Source organism: Stylophora pistillata, chromosome 9 (assembly GCF_964205215.1).
Source record: "Stylophora pistillata chromosome 9, jaStyPist1.2, whole genome shotgun sequence".
In the NCBI taxonomy this organism is placed as follows: domain Eukaryota; kingdom Metazoa; phylum Cnidaria; class Anthozoa; order Scleractinia; family Pocilloporidae; genus Stylophora; species Stylophora pistillata.
Genome location: NC_142527.1, coordinates 15700201 through 15716872, shown reverse-complemented (window position 1 = coordinate 15716872; position 16672 = coordinate 15700201). Strand labels below are relative to the sequence as shown.

Here is a 16672-nt window from a genome sequence, read left to right as displayed (position 1 = left end):
TATGAAATTAGCTATATTGTGTATAAGTTTCATGTCTTAATCTTTTATTTTGGGGAAGTTATAAGCTTCAGAAAAAAAGGTAAGCATTTTGTCAATGAGGATCTGGGGATGGAAGGAAGGTTGCATATGTAATGATGAAAGTGGGGAAAAACATATAAATCGTTGTATTGTAAAGCCTTGTATTGTAATTTCTTGTCACTACCTCCCTAAGTCAGGATTGGGTAATTTGCGCGCCTGCTGCCCTCCTTGGATGTGGTAGCCGTTTCTCAGGCTCCCTCTCCGGAATCGAACCCTAATTCTTTGTCACCCGTTCCAACCATGGTAAGCCACTACCTTACCATCGACAGTTGATGGGGTAGATATTTCAATGAAACATCGCCAGCGTAAAGACCGTGCGATTCCATTAGTTACTATGATTCACCACAACATCGGGCAAAATCTGCATTGGTTTTTACTCTAATAAATACATCCCTTCCGAAGACAGTCGGGACTTTTCGCAACTGTAACCTCTAGAATTACTACGGTTATCCAAGTAGTAACGGTACAATCAAATAAACGATAACTGATTTGATGAGCCATTCGAAGTTTCACAGTACTAGTGCTTATAGTTAGACATGCATGGCTTAATCTTTGAGACGAGCATATGACTACTGGCAGGATACACAAGGTAGCTATCCCATATCGGAGTCAGTCGCCAATAAAACAACTCAATCTCCGGCCACAAGCCTCTCTCACCAACGGACGATGCCGCACCCTCCGTTCTTTCGAATGCTCAGACAGCGAAAGGCCTCCAAAAGATCGCGCCTTGGCTCGCTGCTTCCCCGTCAAGGCGTCCCCATCAAAGGTCGCTGAGCCATCGGGACTTCTCTCTTATTTTCCCCAACGCAGACAAAACTCTATGTAGCCACGTCTTTTCCGCGTACAACTACCCCGTGCCATTTCCTGGCATGCTGCCCCAAGAGAACCCAGTTAGACTCTGAAGGTAGCATTTAGGAAAATGCCATCCATATTCCTAACCCTAATTTAGAGTTAGCGTTATACGGTTGGGGTAAGAATAAATTATTGGATTGATGAGCCTAGAGAAATTTTACTAACCCTAGCCGTAACCCTCAGGGGTTAGGGTTAGAGAAGAATTAGGATTAGGGTTAGGAATATGGATAGTATTAAACTCCGGTTAGGTTGGGGTTAGGGTTAAATTAGGATGAGGGTTAGGAATAAAACTACAGTTAGGGTTAAATTTTATAACTTTTAGGCATAACTTTTAGGATAATTTTTAAAGGTTAGATTAGGGTTAGGGTTAAATTACGATGAGGGTTAGAAATAAAATTACAGTTAGGGTTAATTTGATAACTTTTAGGATTAGGGATAAGTATAAATTAAAGTTGGGGTCAGGGTAAGGGTTAGGAATATGGATAGCATTTTCCTACATGCTACTCTTAGAGTCTAACCGGGTTCTGTTGGGGCAGCATGTCAGGAGATGGCACGGGGTAGTTGTACGCGGAAAAGACGTGGCATACATAGAGGTTTGTCTGCGCTGGGCAAATTAAGAGAGAAGGCATGTCTAAGTATAAGCACTAGTACTGTGAAACCTCGAATGGCTCATTAAATCAGTTATCGGTTTTTTGATTGTACCCTTACTACTTGGATAACCGTAATAATTGTAGAGGTTACAGTTGCGAAAAGTCCCGACTGTCTTCGGAAGGGATGTATTTATTAGAGTAAAAACCAATGCACATTTTGCCCGGTGTTGTGGTGAATCATAGTAACTAATGGAATCGCACGGCCTTTGCGCTGCCGATGATTTATTCAAATATCTATCCCATCAACTGTCGATGGTAAGGTAGTGACTTACCATGGCTGCAATGGGTGAAGAAGAATTAGGGTTCGATTCCGGAGAGGGAGCCTGAGAAACGGCTACCACATCCAAGGAAGGCAGCAGGCGCGCAGATTACCCAATCCTTAATCTAGGAGGTAGTGACAAGATATAACAATACAAGGCTTTTGTAAGTCTTGTAATTGGAATGAGTACAACCTAAATCCTTTAACGAGAATCCATTGGAGGGTAGGTCTGTTGCCAGAAACCGCGGTAATTCCAACTTCAATGGCGTATATTAAGGTTGTTGCAGTTAAAAAGCCCCTAATTGGATCTCGGGATAGCCCGGCCAGTCTGCCCCAAGGTACGTCACTGGCTGAGCTTTTCCTCCTCGCAGAGACTGGGTGTGCTCTTACCTGAGTGTGCTCGGGATCTGGGACGTTTACTTTGAAAAAATTAGAGTGTTCAAAGCAAGCCGGTGCGTGAATACGTAAGCCTGGAATAATGGAATAGGACTTTGGTTCTAAAAGGACGTAAAGACAGCAGAGTGACAATAACTCTCAAAAAAGAAACAACATCTTTGAATTTAAATTTACAAGACATGTCATGAAATTCTCATGTCATCTTCAGTTGCAAATGAGCATTTAACTGTTGTACATTTGAATATAAATTAAGGGACGTTACACACTACGTGTCCGGGCTTACGTTACATTTGAATGTAAAAACGCGAAAAATGTAATTAGCACGCGCTTGACTAGATCAAAAAATAAATAAATAAATATAGTAATAATAAAAATAGATTAGAAGACCAAGGAACAACGTAATTAAAAGGAAAGAGACAATTCTAGGTTTTTCAATTGCTGATTAAGGATGGGTTTTTTCCACTTAATATGCAATGCCTCTTTGATCTTAATTTGGTATTTTGAAGCGGCAGAATCTAAGATCGTGAAAGATTCAGTATCACAAGAGTCAAGACAGGCCCTTGATGATTGCAGGTGCTTGTAAATATGCGAAGTTTTGAGAATACTTCTATCGAAGTAAGCAAAGCTGAGTTGGATTTGAATTTTCTTAAAAACTGTTTATCCTTCAATGTGTTTCCGATGTCCATCTGTTTTCAACTTCCTAACATAAGTAGACATGATGTACATGCTATTCGAAAACGCCTATTAAGTGCTATCGCCAAACGAAGAAAGAAACTCTGTAAGTTAACCATAGTGAGAGACAGATTAGCGGTGCAAATCAATGCCATTGTCAGCAACATCGATGGATACATCCTCCATGGAACTATTAATTATAATGTAAAGAAAGCTGTGAAAGGTGTTATCGTCACTCACGAGAAGAAACTTAGAAAGTTTAACGCGAAATGTGGTTCTACCGTTTGCTTCAACGGAGACAGTCACCAACCTCTCGTCGCACAATCTCACGTCCGAACAATTGGAAATACTTAAATATGGTCCTTCACACTCTATCTGTCCTCCTAACATTAGCAAAACGGATGTCTTCTCTTGTTTTGAGCTGATTAATCGCACCATGGTCAGAAATCTACTCGACAGAGAGCTAAAGGGAAACTGGTCGCAGACCTTTCTCATCTTGCCCATTCGTACGTTTCTTCCCACCAACCTTCTGCAGCGGACTTAAAGAAATGTAGGATACTGAAGGATTTGAGGAGGAACAAGGACATTGTAATACTGAAGCCTGAAAAACGAACTGGCTTGGTATTCATGGACAGGAAAGCCTACGAAGAAAGTATTTTTTCCATTATCAGAGAAACTTCTAAGTTTAAGGTTAATGATAACGATCCTACATTACAAAGAGAGGGTAAATTACAACGTTATTTAAGAGCGCATAAAAATAAGGGCCACTTAGAAAAAGATACGTGTGAGAGAATCTATCCAACTGGTTCTCAATCAGCCAGGTTTTATGGGCTACCTAAAATGCACAAGGCTCGGCAGCCTAATGAAACACCTCCTTTTCGACCCATAGTATCTTCAATAGGTACCTACATTTACAATTTATCTAAAATCCCTTGTAATCCTCTAGAGCCACATGTCCCGCGTGAATACAACGTCCGCGACACGTTTTCATTTGTACGTGAAATCAACCAGTTATCAACCTTAGGGAAGTTCATGTTATCTTTCGATGTCTTATAAAGTTGTTGTTTCTTTTTTGAGAGTTATTGTCACTCTGCTGTCTTTACGTCCTTTTAGAACCAAAGTCCTATTCCATTATTCCATGCTTACGTATTCCCGCACTGGCTTGCTTTGAACACTCTCATTTGTTCAAAGTAAACGTTCCAGATCCCGAGCACACTCAGGTAGGAGCACACCCAGTCTCTGCGAGGAAAAAACGCTAGGCTAGTAACCTACCTTGGGGCAGACCGGCCGGGCTATCCCAAGATCCAATTAGGGGCTTCTCAACTGCAACAACTTTAATGTACGCTATTGAAGCTGGATCTACCGCGGTTTCTGGCAACAGACTTACCCTCCAATGGATCCTCGTTAAAAGATTTAGGTTATACTCACTCCAATTACAAGACTTGCAAAAGCCTTGTATTGTTATATCTTGTCACTACCTCCCTGAGTCAAGATTGGGTAATCTGCGCGCCTGCTGCCTTCCTTGGATGTGGTAGCCGTTTCTCAGGCTCCCTCTCCGGAATCGAACCCTAATTCTTCGTCACCCGTTGCAACCATGGTGACTCACTACTTTACCATCGACAGTTGATGGGATAGATATTTGAATAAAACATCGCCAGCGCAAAGACCGTGCGATTCCATTAGTTTCTATGATTCACCACAACACCGGGCAAAATCTGCATTGGTTTTTACTCTAATAAATACATCCCTTCCGAAGACAGTCGGGACTTTTCGCAACCGTAACCTCTAGAATTACTACGGCTATCCAAGTACTAACGGTACAATCAAATAAACGATAACTAATTTAATGAGCCATTCGAAGTTTCACAGTACTAGTGCTTATACTTAGACATGCATGGCTTAATCTTTGAGACAAGCATATGACTACTGGCAGGATACACAAGGTAGCTATGCCATATCGGAGTCAGTGGCCAATAAAACAACTCAAACTCCGGCCACAAGCCTCTCCCACCAACGGACGATGCCGCACCTTCCGTTCTTTTGATCGCTCAGACAGCGAAAAGCCACCAAAAGATCGCGCCTTGGCTCGTTGCTCCCCCGTCAAGGCGGCCCTATCAAAGGTCGCCGAGCCATCGGGCCTTCTCTTTTATTTTGCCCAACGCAGACAAAACTCAATGTATGCCACGTCTTTTCCGCGTACAACTAGCCCGTGCCATTTCCTGGCATGCTGCCCCAACAGAACCCGATTAGACTCTGAAGGTAGGATGTAGGAGAATGCTATCCATATTCCTAACCCTAACCATTATCCTAACTCTCAACCCTAATGTTAGTGTTTTCTTACATATTTTGTAATGATCTATTGAAAACAATTGGTTTTGGCAAGTTTGCAGATACCTTTTGCAAATCCGAGTTCTTAGCCCTACTTGAACAAGACTTTACCCATTTCTCACTGTGGCCATATTTCGCAGGAAATATCGTGTTTAAACTAAATTCTAGTTTTTTCTTATAGATGTCATTACCATCTGGTCAAAAAATTGGATTTGGCTTGTTCGTGGATACATTGTGGAAAACTGTCTTTTCAGCTTGCGTTGAGAAAGACTTAACAAGTCTTTACTCTCTGTCTAAATGTTGCTGGAGAGATCGGGTATCATACAAATCTTAGCGTTGTCTTTCAGATTTCGTTGCAATTTAATCAAAAATATTCCTTTGCCTTCTTTGCAGATACTTTTTGCAAAACCGTGTTTTCGGCGTGGGATGAGCAAGTCTTGACTTATTTTACTGTCTGGCCAACCTTTGCAGGTAACACCGGGTTTTAATCAAATTTTTGTGTTTTGTTACAGATTTCAATGCAATCTAGTAAAAAAAAGTGCTTTTGGGTTGTTTGCAAATACTTTTTGCAAGAGCGTATTTTCAGAGTGAGTTGAGCAAGACTTCACCCATTTCACTCTCTGGCCAAATTTGCAGGAAACACCAGGTATGAAGGAAATTTTAGTGGTTTCTTAGAGAGTTCAAGGCAATCTAGTCAAGCAAATTACTTTTTGGTTATTTGCAGATACTTTTTGCAAACGCCTGTCGTCAGAGTGAGTTCAGCAAGACTTGACCCATTTCACTCTCTGGCTAAATATCCCAGGAAACATAAAGTATAAACCACATTTTTTTAAAGAAATTTGAACAAAATCTCTTCCAAACACTTGGTTTTGACGTGTTTCCAGCTACTTTTTTGCAAAACCGAGTTCTCAGCGAGATTTGAGAAAGACGACCTATTCCATTCTGTGGCCACATATCTCAGGAAACATCATGTTTCATTCAAATTTTAGTGTTTCCTTATACATTTTAATACAATCTGATGAAAACAGTTGGATTTAGCTTGTTCGTAGATACTTTATCATAAAACCGTGGTTTGAGCCACAGCTGAGCAAAACTTGGCACATATCACTCTCTGGCCAAATTTTGCAGGAAAGATCGGGTCTTAACCAAATTTTGGCGTTTTCTCTTAGATTTCGCTGCGATGTAGTCAAAAAGATTGCTTTTGGCTTCTTTGCAGATAAATTTTGCAAAACCATGCTTTCAGCGTGAGTTGAGCAAGACTTGACCCTTTTCACCCTCTAAAGAAGTTTTGCAGGAAAACCGGGTATTAAGCAAATTTTAGTATTTTCCTACAGATTTCAATGTCATCTAGTAAAATAAACTGCCTTTGGGTTGTTTGCGGATACCTTTTGCATAACCGTGTTTTCAGCGTGAACTGAGCAAGACTTGACCCATTTAACTCTCTGACCAAATTGCCAAGGAAACATCAAGTATCAACCACATTTCATTTTTTCCTCAGACACTGCCTGACCGACTGGTTGACCTTTTTTAACTAAGTTGTTGTCCGACAGGTAAATGACTGGCAAACCAAAGGTGACTAACTGGCTGACTGGCTGGTTGACATACTAGCTGGTATCACACTGGCTGACTACCTACCGGTTGCTGAGTGACGAGTGACTCTCTGACTGATTGGTTGAATCTGTGTGTTCAAGCTGACTGGCTGTGACTCGTTACCTAACTTCGTGACAGGTTCGTGAATGAGTGTCTAATTTCCTTGTTGACTGCCTAGATGACTAAACCGTTGACTGCTCAATGGTACTTGACTGGCCATCTGACTGGGTAAGTGTGCGGGTTACCAACTGGTGACTGAAGGTAATTGACTGGTGACTGGCTTGTTGACTGACCGGCTAAAAAAAAAGGTTGACTGAACCATTGGCACTTGACAGGCTAACTTAATGGCTGACCGACTGGTGACTGAGTGGCTAATTGACTAGTGACTGACTGGTTGGCTGAGTGGCCGACTGACTAAGAAGTTGTCTGACCAAGTGGTACTTGGCTGGCTATCTGACTGGTTTTCTGATCTGCGAGTCGACTGGTGAGGGAATGGCTTATTGAATGCTGACTAACCGGCTGACTGCCTGATCGACTGTCTGGCAGACTGAAAGGTTGACGGATTCATTGGTATTGGACTGGATATTTGACTGGTTAACTGACTTGCTGAACAACTGGTGACTGATCGGCTAGTCAACTAATGATTAAGTGACTCATTGACTGAGTGGCTGATTAACAGTGATTTACTCAATGTTACTTGACTGGCTATCTGTCTGGTTAGTCGACTTCCTCCCCAATTGGTCGCGAATAATAGACTGCTGACTTACTGCCCGACTGGCTGGTTGAGTGACTCGGTTAATGAATGGTTGACTCGCTCAGTGGAACTTGACTTGCTATCTGACTTGTTAACTAACTTGGTGACCGACTTGTGACTAAGTGCCTAGTTGAATGGTGATTGAGATGCGACTGGCTGGTAGACTCAGTGAATAACTGAATGCTTGAATGACTCACTGGTATTTGCTTGGCTATCTAACCGGTTAACTAACCTGCTGACCAACTGCTGACTGAGTGACTAACCGACTAACCTGGTGACTAACTGGCTTTGTCTTGTGGACTGACTGCATGACTCAATGGTACTTAACTGGCTGTGTGATTACTTACCTGAGTTGCTGATCGACTGGCGACCAAGTGCTTAGCCGAATGGTGATTGAGATGGTGACTGGCAGGTTGACTGATTGAGTGACTGAATGGTCGGCTGACTCAGTGGCACTTGACTGGCTATCTGACCAGTTACCTGACTTGCTGATCGACTGCTGACTAACTGGTTGAGTGCCTGGTGGACTGAGTGGATGACTGGCTGGTGGTACTTGACTGGCTTTCGTACAGGTTAACTGACTTGCTGCCTGAGTGCGATGTTAACCGAGTGGTAACTGACTGGTTATTGACTGATGGTTAACTGGCTGATTGTTAACTTGCTTACTTACTTGTACCCCAACGGCTGACTAACTGGCTAACTGATTTTTTTATCTAACCGCTCAAGTGACTGGTTAAGTGAGTGGTTGTCGGACTGATTGAGTTAATGGTTACTAACTGATTGACGGGTAAACTAACTAACTCATACCTAACCGGATGACTGACTGGTGGAGTGACTCGCTTTTGCCTCACCAGCCCTCCGATTCGTCGACCGACATGGTGACCGACTACCGACGAACTGGTGACGGACTTGTGAACTAACTGGTTGGTACCTGAGCGGGATACTGTATCTCTAACTGACTGACTGAGTTAAAGGTTCCCGAGCCTTTAACTGGTGACTGACTGATTGAATAAATCACTGGTAGCCGACTACCGATCTGACTTGTTGACGGACGCACTGACTGGGAAACGATTGGGTAATTAACTGGTAACTGACTGGTTAATTTGTTGAATGACCCACTACTAGCTGACCAGCCTATTAAGTGGGGTCCTATGCGGTTGGCTCACTGGTTAACTAAACTTCTGACGAACTGTTGACTCACCAGTTAACTGACTTCTTAAATGAGTGATTGGTGACGTGGTGATCGACTGGTCGACTAACTCAGCGGTATTTGATCTGCTGACCAACCGGTTGTCCTAGCTACCGGTTCCTGACCGGCTGACTAACTGGGTTCCTAACTGAATGACTGACTGAACGACTTCAAGATTATTGACTGGCGAGTGACTGACCTAACGGGAATCCTGAGATTTTGACATCCTTGCTGACTCATTTATTGGTACTTAACTCGCTGACTTTCCGGTTGAGCGACTGTTTAACTGACTGGTTGAATGACTTTTTGACTGGCTGGGTGATTGGCTTGCTGACAGACTTATTAGTGGGTAAATACTGTCTTTCCGTCTAATGGGTTGACCGAGTTGACCTAGTACCTGAATGAGTCACTGACTTGTTGACTATCTTTCTGAGCGACTGGAAATGGACTGACTAACTGAGTGGTTACTGACTTGCACACTAAGTGACCGGGTAACTGACTGAGTGACAGACTTGCTAGTACTTGACCATCTGACAAACTCTTACGCTACCTGGCTGACCCATAGGTGATTGACTGGCTTAGTGACCAGTTCACTGAGTGGTTTAGCGAATTACTGGTATCCAACTGTGTATCTTAATGGTTGACTGGGCTGCCGACCCATTAATGAATGCACGGATAAATGACTATCCAACTTAATGACAAGTGAGCAGCTAACTAATTGGTTTACCACCTTGCTAATTGACTGGTGACTGACTTAATAGAAAACAAATAAAAAATATAAACAAAGTGGTGACTGGCTTACTGGCTGACTGACTGGCCGACTTCGTCGGTGGTACCTGACCAGTAGACTGACTAGTTGACTGACACATTGGTTCCTGAGGCCTCTTTGATTGGTCGACTGATGGGTTGACTGACCTTCATACCGACTGGCGACTGAAAGGCTGGGTGAGTGGCTGGTGGACTGACTGGATGACTGAATGATTGAAGTGGTAGTTGACTGGGTACCGGACTGGTCAACCGCCTTGCCAAGCGACTGGCGACTGCGTCGTATTTTGAGTCGTGACTCACCAGCTCACTGGCTGGTTTACTGACTCGCTGCCTGAATGTTTGAGTAACCCAGTCCTACTTAAATGGTTATCTGACTAGTTAACTGATTTGCTGCCCGATTTGTGATTGAATGGCTGGGTGAGTGGCTGGTGGACTGACTGGATGACTGAATGATTGAAGTGGTACTGACTCGCTGGTTTTCTGACTCGCTGTCTGAATGTTTGAGTAACCCAGTCCTACTTAAATGGTTATCTGACTAGTTAACTGATTTGCTGCCCGTCTTGTGATTGAAAGGCTGGGTGAGTAGCTGGTGGACTGACTGGATGACTGAATGATTGAAGTGGTACTTGACTGGCTACCGGACTGGTCAACCGCCTTGTCAAGCGACTGGCGACTGCGTCGTATTTTGAGTCGTGACTGACCAGCTCACTGGCTGGTTTACTGACTCGCTCTCTGAATGTTTGAGTAACCCAGTCCTACTTAAATGGTTATCTGACTAGTTAACTGATTTGCTGGCCGACTTGTGATTGAATGGCTAAGTGACGGGTGACTGATGGCCTGACTGGCCGTTTGACTAATTGGCTCTCGGAATGGGTGATATTTCTCTGGTTAACTGACCTGCTGAGCGATTCGTTACTGTGTGGCTAATTGAATGGTGACTCACTGGCTGCGTGGTTGTCTGAAAGGCTGAGTATGGTACCTGACTGGCTACGTGAATGGTTAACTGACTTTGTTACCGACTAGTGACTTCCAGGCCAATCGAGTACTGCGTGACTGGTATGTAGCCAGTTAACTGAGCTGCTCATCTTGTGGTGACTTGGAGGCTATTTTAAGTGTTGACTGTCTCGCTTGTTGATTGACTGGGTCACTGACTGTTTGACTGACGTAAGAGTACTTGGTATGCCACTTCCTTGGTTAACTAGTTTGCACAGCTAATGGTTCACTGATTCACCGCTACTTGACTGGGTATCTGATTGGTAAACTGACATGCTGACCGATGAGTGACTAATTCACCCACTGACTCGTGACTGACTGGCTGGTTTACCGACTGGATGACTAAATAGTTGACTAACTCACTGGTACTTGATGGTCAGCAAGTCAATTAACCACTCCGATAGTCATTGTGGTGCAGCTGAGTCAATCAAGCATTTAGCCATACAATAAGTCATCCAGCCAGTAAGTGACCAGTAGGTAGGCCAGCCAGTCACTAGTTAGTCAGCAACTCAGTTAAAAGGTCAGTTAGCCAGTCAAGTACCACTGAGTCAGTCAACCATTTAGTCATCCAGTCAGTCAACCAGCCAGTCAGTCACCAGTCAATGGAAGAGGCAGTCACCGGTCGGTCAGCAAGTCAGTTAACCAGTCACATACCCAGTTAGGTACCAGTGAATCAGTCAACCATTAGCTGAGCAAATAAGTGAACCAAGTAAATAATCACTCAAGTACCACCAAGTCAGTGACCCAGTCAGTCACCCAGTCAGTCGACAAGCGAGACAGTCAATACTAAAATAGCCTCCAGGTCACCACTCGGTGAGCAACTTAGTTAACTAGTTAGATAGCTGGTCTAATACCATTCACCTTGTCAACCTCTCAGTCAGCCAGTTAATCAGCACTAAATTAGCCACGCAGTCACCAGTCGGTAACTAAGTCAGTTAACTAGTCACATAGCCATTCAGGTACGATAAGGGTAGTCATCCCTTTATTTAGCCAGTCAGACCACCAAACCGTCAGCCAGTCAGTAACAATTCTATTAGCCACTCAGTAACGAATCGCTCAGCAGGTCAATTAACCAGACAAATATCACTTTAACAGTCACCCATTCAGAGAGTAATCTGGTCAATCGGCCAGTCAGGCCGTCAATCACCTGTCAATTGGCCACTCAATCACAAGTCGGCCAGCAAATCAGTTGACCAGTCAGTTAACCACTTAAGGTGGACTGGGTCACTCAAACATTCAGACAAGGAGTGAGTAAACAAGCCAGTCATCTGATAAGTTGCGACGGAAAAGGCGACGCAGTCGTGAGTCGTTCGGTAAGTTGGTTAACCAGTCCGATAACCAGTCAAGTACCACGTAGTCATTCAACCATTCAGTCATCCAGTCAGTCCACCAGCCACTCACCCAGCCACTCTGTCACAAGTCGGTAAGCAAGTCAGTCAACCCATAAGTCATCCAATGACATAGGCGTTAGGAACCAATGAGTCAGTCAACTAGTCAGTCATTTGGTAAGGTACTACTGACGAGGTCGCCCAGTCAGTCAGCCAGTCAGCCAGTCACAACTTTGTTAGCTAGTCAGTCACAAGTCGCTTATTAAGTCAGTCACCAGTCAATTAGCAAGGTGGTAAACCAATCAGTAAGCTCGTCACTTGTCAGTAAGTCAGATAGTCACTAAGCCGTGCATTCATTAATGGGTCCGCAACCCAGTCAACCATTGAGATACACAGTCGGATACCAGTGATTCACTCAACCAATTGGTGAAGTAGTCAATAGGCCAATCAGCTATGGGTCAGCCAGATAGCGTAACAGTTTGTCAGCCCATCAAGTACTAGCAAGTCTGTCACTCAGTCTGTCACTCAGCCACTCAGTGAGCAATTTGCTAACCACTCAGTTAGTCAAGCATTACTAGTCGTTCAGTAAGGTAGTCAACAAGTCAGTCGGTGAGGTACCAGTGATTAGTTCAAACCATTAGACGGTCAGGCAGTAATCACACACCAATAAGTCTGTCAGCAAGTGAATCACGTAGCCAATCAATTAGTCATTTAACCCGTCAGTCTATCAGTCGCTCAACCAGGAGGTCAGTAGTGAACAATCAGCCAGTAAACCATCAGTCACTAACCCGTCAGTTGCCACTAGGCTAACATCGCACTTAGAGAGCAAGTAAATTAACCAGTCTGATAACCAGTCAATTACCACTAAGAAAGTCAATCATTCAGTCATCCAGTCAGTCCGCCAGGCACTTAGCCAGCTATTCCGTAGTCGGTCAGCAAGTCAGGTAACTGTTCAGATAGCCAGTCAAATGCCACTGAGTAGGCCCACCATTCAGTCACTCACTCAGTCAACCTGCCAGTCAGCATCTCAATCACCATTCAGCTAGGCACTTAGTTGCCAGTCGGTCAGCAACTCAGCTAACTAGTCAGACAGCCAGTCAAGTACCACTGAGTCATGCAGTCAGTCCACAAGACACTCAGACAGTTAGTCACCAGGCAGTTAGTCACCTAGTCAGCAGTCGGTCAGCAAGTTAGTTAACCGGTTAGATAGCCAAGCAAGGACCTCTGAGTCAGCCAACCGTTCAGTCAGTTACTCAGTTAATCAGCCAGTCAGCATCTCAATTACCATTCAACGAGGCACTTAGTCACAAGTCGGTCACGAACTTAGTTAACCAGTCAGATAGCAAGTCAAGTGCTTCTGAGCCAGTCAACCATTCATTAATCGGGTGAGTCAACCAGCCAGTCGACCAGTCAGTCAGTAGTAATTTTATTAGTGACGTTGGGTTCATTTAATCAGCACGTCGACTAACCAAACACATAGCCAGTCAATTACTATTGATTTACTCAGTCTTTCTATCAGCCGCTTGGTCAGCGAGTCGCTTAGTCACCAGTGGATTAGCCGACCAGTCACCAGTTGTACACCAAGTGAGTTAACCAGGCAGATATGCAGTCCAGTACCATTAAGACAGTTTACCTTTCAGTCGGCCGGTAAGTCAATCAGGCAGTGAGCCAGTCAGTCAGTGCGATGTTAGCCGAGTGGCAACTGACTAGTTACTGACTGATGGTTTACTGGCTGATGGTTAACTACTTGAACGGCTGACTAACTGGCTAACTAATTGGTTATTTAGGTGCTTGAGTAACTGGTTGAGTGAGACGTTGTCCGACTGACTGAGTTAATGGTTACTGACTAATTGACGGCTAAACTAACTCACTAATAACTGACTGGCTGACTGACTGGCTGAATCACTCGCTCGTGCCTCACTAGCCCTCTGACTTGTTGACTGACGTGGTGACCGACTACTCACAAACTAATTGGCTGGTGACGGAATACTGATTTAACTAGTCGGTAACTCAGCGAGTTACTGAATGTTTAACTGACTGAATGAGTTAAAGATTCCTGAGCCGATTTACTCATTGATTGACTGACTCAATGGTAGCTGACTGGCCATTTGACCCGTTGACGGACGCACCGACTGAAAAATGATTAGCTAGGGTCACTCAACCATTCAGACAGCGAGTCAGTAAACCAGCCAATCAGCTGGTCAGTCACAACTCAATGAGCCACGCAGTCGCTAGTCGATCGTCGAGTCGGTCAGCCAGTCCGATAACCAGTCAAGTACCACTGAGTCAGTCAACCACACAGTCACCCAGTCAGTCCACCAGCCACTTACCCAGCCAATCAGTCACCAGTCGGTAAGCAAGTCACTCAACCCATCAGTCAACTAGTCCGATAGGCGTCAGGAACCAATGAGTCAGTCAACCAGTCCGTCAGCTTGTCAGGCACCACCGACGAGGTCGACCAGTCAGTCGGCCAGTCAGCCAGTCACTACTTTGTTAGCTAGTCGGTCACTAGTCGCTTATTCAGTCAGTCACCAGTCCCTTAGCAAGGTGGTAAACCAATCAGTCAACTGGTCACTTTCAGTAAGTCGGATAGTCACTTAGCCGTGCATTTATTAATGGTCCGCAACTCAGTCAACCATTGAGAGACACAGAAGGATACCAGTAATTCACTCAACCACTCAGTAAACTAGTCACTAAGCCAGTCAATCACCTATGGGTCAGCCAGGTAGCGTAACACTTTGTCAGCCGGTCAAGTACTAGCAAGTCTGTCACTCAGTCAGTCACTCGGCCACTCAGTGAGCAAGTCAGTAACCACTCAGTTCGTCAGTCCATTACCAGTCCCTCAGTAAGGTAGTCAACGAGTCAATTAGTCGGTCAGGTACCACTGATTAGGTCAACCCATTAAACGGTCAGACAGTAATCACCCACCAATAAGTCTGTCACCAAGTCAATCACCTAGCCAATCAACCAGTCATTTAACAAGTCAGTCAATAAGTCGCTCAACCAGGAAGTCACCGAGTTAAGTACCAATTAATAAGTCACCAGTCGGTCAGTAAGGCAGTCAACACCTCAGGATTCCAGTTAAGTAACAGTAGGTCGGTCAAGCCATCAGTCAGCCGGTCAAATATCATTGAGTCAGTCAAGAAGTCAGTCAGCCGGCGAGTCATCATTCAGTGAACTAGTTAGTAAACCAGTCAGTCAGTTAGTCAGGTACTAGTGGGTCATTCAATTAGTCAGTGAGCCTATTACTCAATCGTCAGTTAGACAGTCCGTCAGTAGTCGGCCACGAATGACTTAATTAACGCGTCAGACCGTCACTTAATCAGTCAGTCGCCAGTCAGTAATCTTTAAGTCTTTCAGTCAGTCAACCAGTTAGGGACCCAGTTAGTGAGCCGTTCATGAACCAGTGTGTCAATCAAACAGTTAGCCAGCGGATCAGGTACCAGTGAATAGTAAATCAAGTAGAACCAGTAAATAGGCTGGTCAGCTAGTAGTGAGTCAGGCAACCACTTAACCAGTCAGTTACCAGTCAATTAGCCAATCGTTTCTCAGTCAGTGCGTCAGTCAACAAGTCAGATTGCCAGTCAGCTACCAGTGAGTAAGTCAATCAGTCAGCCAATTGGCTCAGGAGCCATTAACTCAGTCAGTCAGTTAAACATTCAGTAACCCGCTCAAGTACCAACCAGTTAGTTCAAAAGTCCGTCACCAGTCAATTAGCCCGTCGGTAGTCGGTCACCACGTCGGTCAACAAGTCGGTGGGCTAGTGGGGCACTACCGAGTCACTCAACCAGTCAGTCAGCCGGTCAGGTACCAGTAAGTTAGATTACCCGTTAATCAGTCAGTAACGATTAACTCAGTCAGTCGGAATACTACTCACTCAACCAGTCACTTAACCAGTCACTCAAGCAGTCACTCAACCAATGAGTTAGCCAGTTAGTAAGCCGTTCAGGTACAAGTCAGTCAGCAGGTTAAGAATCAGCCATTTAACCATCAGTCAGTAACCAGTCAGTTGCCACTCGGTTAACATCGCACTCAGGCAGCAAATCAGTTAACCAGTCCGATAACCAGTCAAGTACCACTAGGTAAGTCAACCATTCAGTCATCCAGTCAGTCCACCAGGCACTCACCCAGTTAATCACCAGTCGATCAGCAAGTCAGGTAAACGGTCAGATAGCCAGTCAAGTGCCACTGAGTCAGCCGACCATTCAGTCACTCACTCACTCAACCTGCCAGTCACCATCTCAATCACCATTCAGCTAGGCACTTAGTCGCCAGTCGGTCAGCAACTCAGGTAACTAGTCAGACAGCCAGTCAAGTACCATTGAGTCATGCAGTCAGTCCACAAGACACTCAGCCAGTTAGTCTCCAGGCAGTTAGTCACTAAGTCAGGACTCGGTCAGCAAGTAAGTTAACTGGTTAGATAGCCAAGTAAGTACCACTAAATCAGCCAACCATTCAGTCAGTGAATCAGTCAACCAGCCAGTCAGCATCTCAATCACCATTCAACTAGGCACTTAGTCACAAGTCGGTCATTAAGTTTGTTAACCAGTCAGATAGTAAATGAAGTGCCACTGAGCCAGTCAACCATTCATTAATCGAGTCAGTCAACCAGCCAGTCGGCCAGTCAGTCAGCAGTCTATTATTCGCGACCAATTGGGCAGCAAGTCGACCAACCAGACAGATAGTCAGTCAAGTACCATTGAGTAACTCAGTCTTTCAATCAGCCACTCAGACAATGAGTCACTTACTCATTAGTCAACTAGCCGATCAGTCACCAGTTGTTCAGCAAGTCAGTTAACCAGTCAAATATCCAGT

At 44.5% G+C, this 16672-nt stretch overlaps 1 pseudogene; it reads right to left on the bottom strand.

Annotated features, from left to right (window-relative positions):
- Positions 1-3979: 3979 nt before the first annotated feature.
- LOC148723525 (small subunit ribosomal RNA) lies at positions 3980-4850 on the bottom strand (annotated as a pseudogene; the record flags this gene model as incomplete).
- Between the last annotated feature and the right edge of the window lie 11822 nt (positions 4851-16672).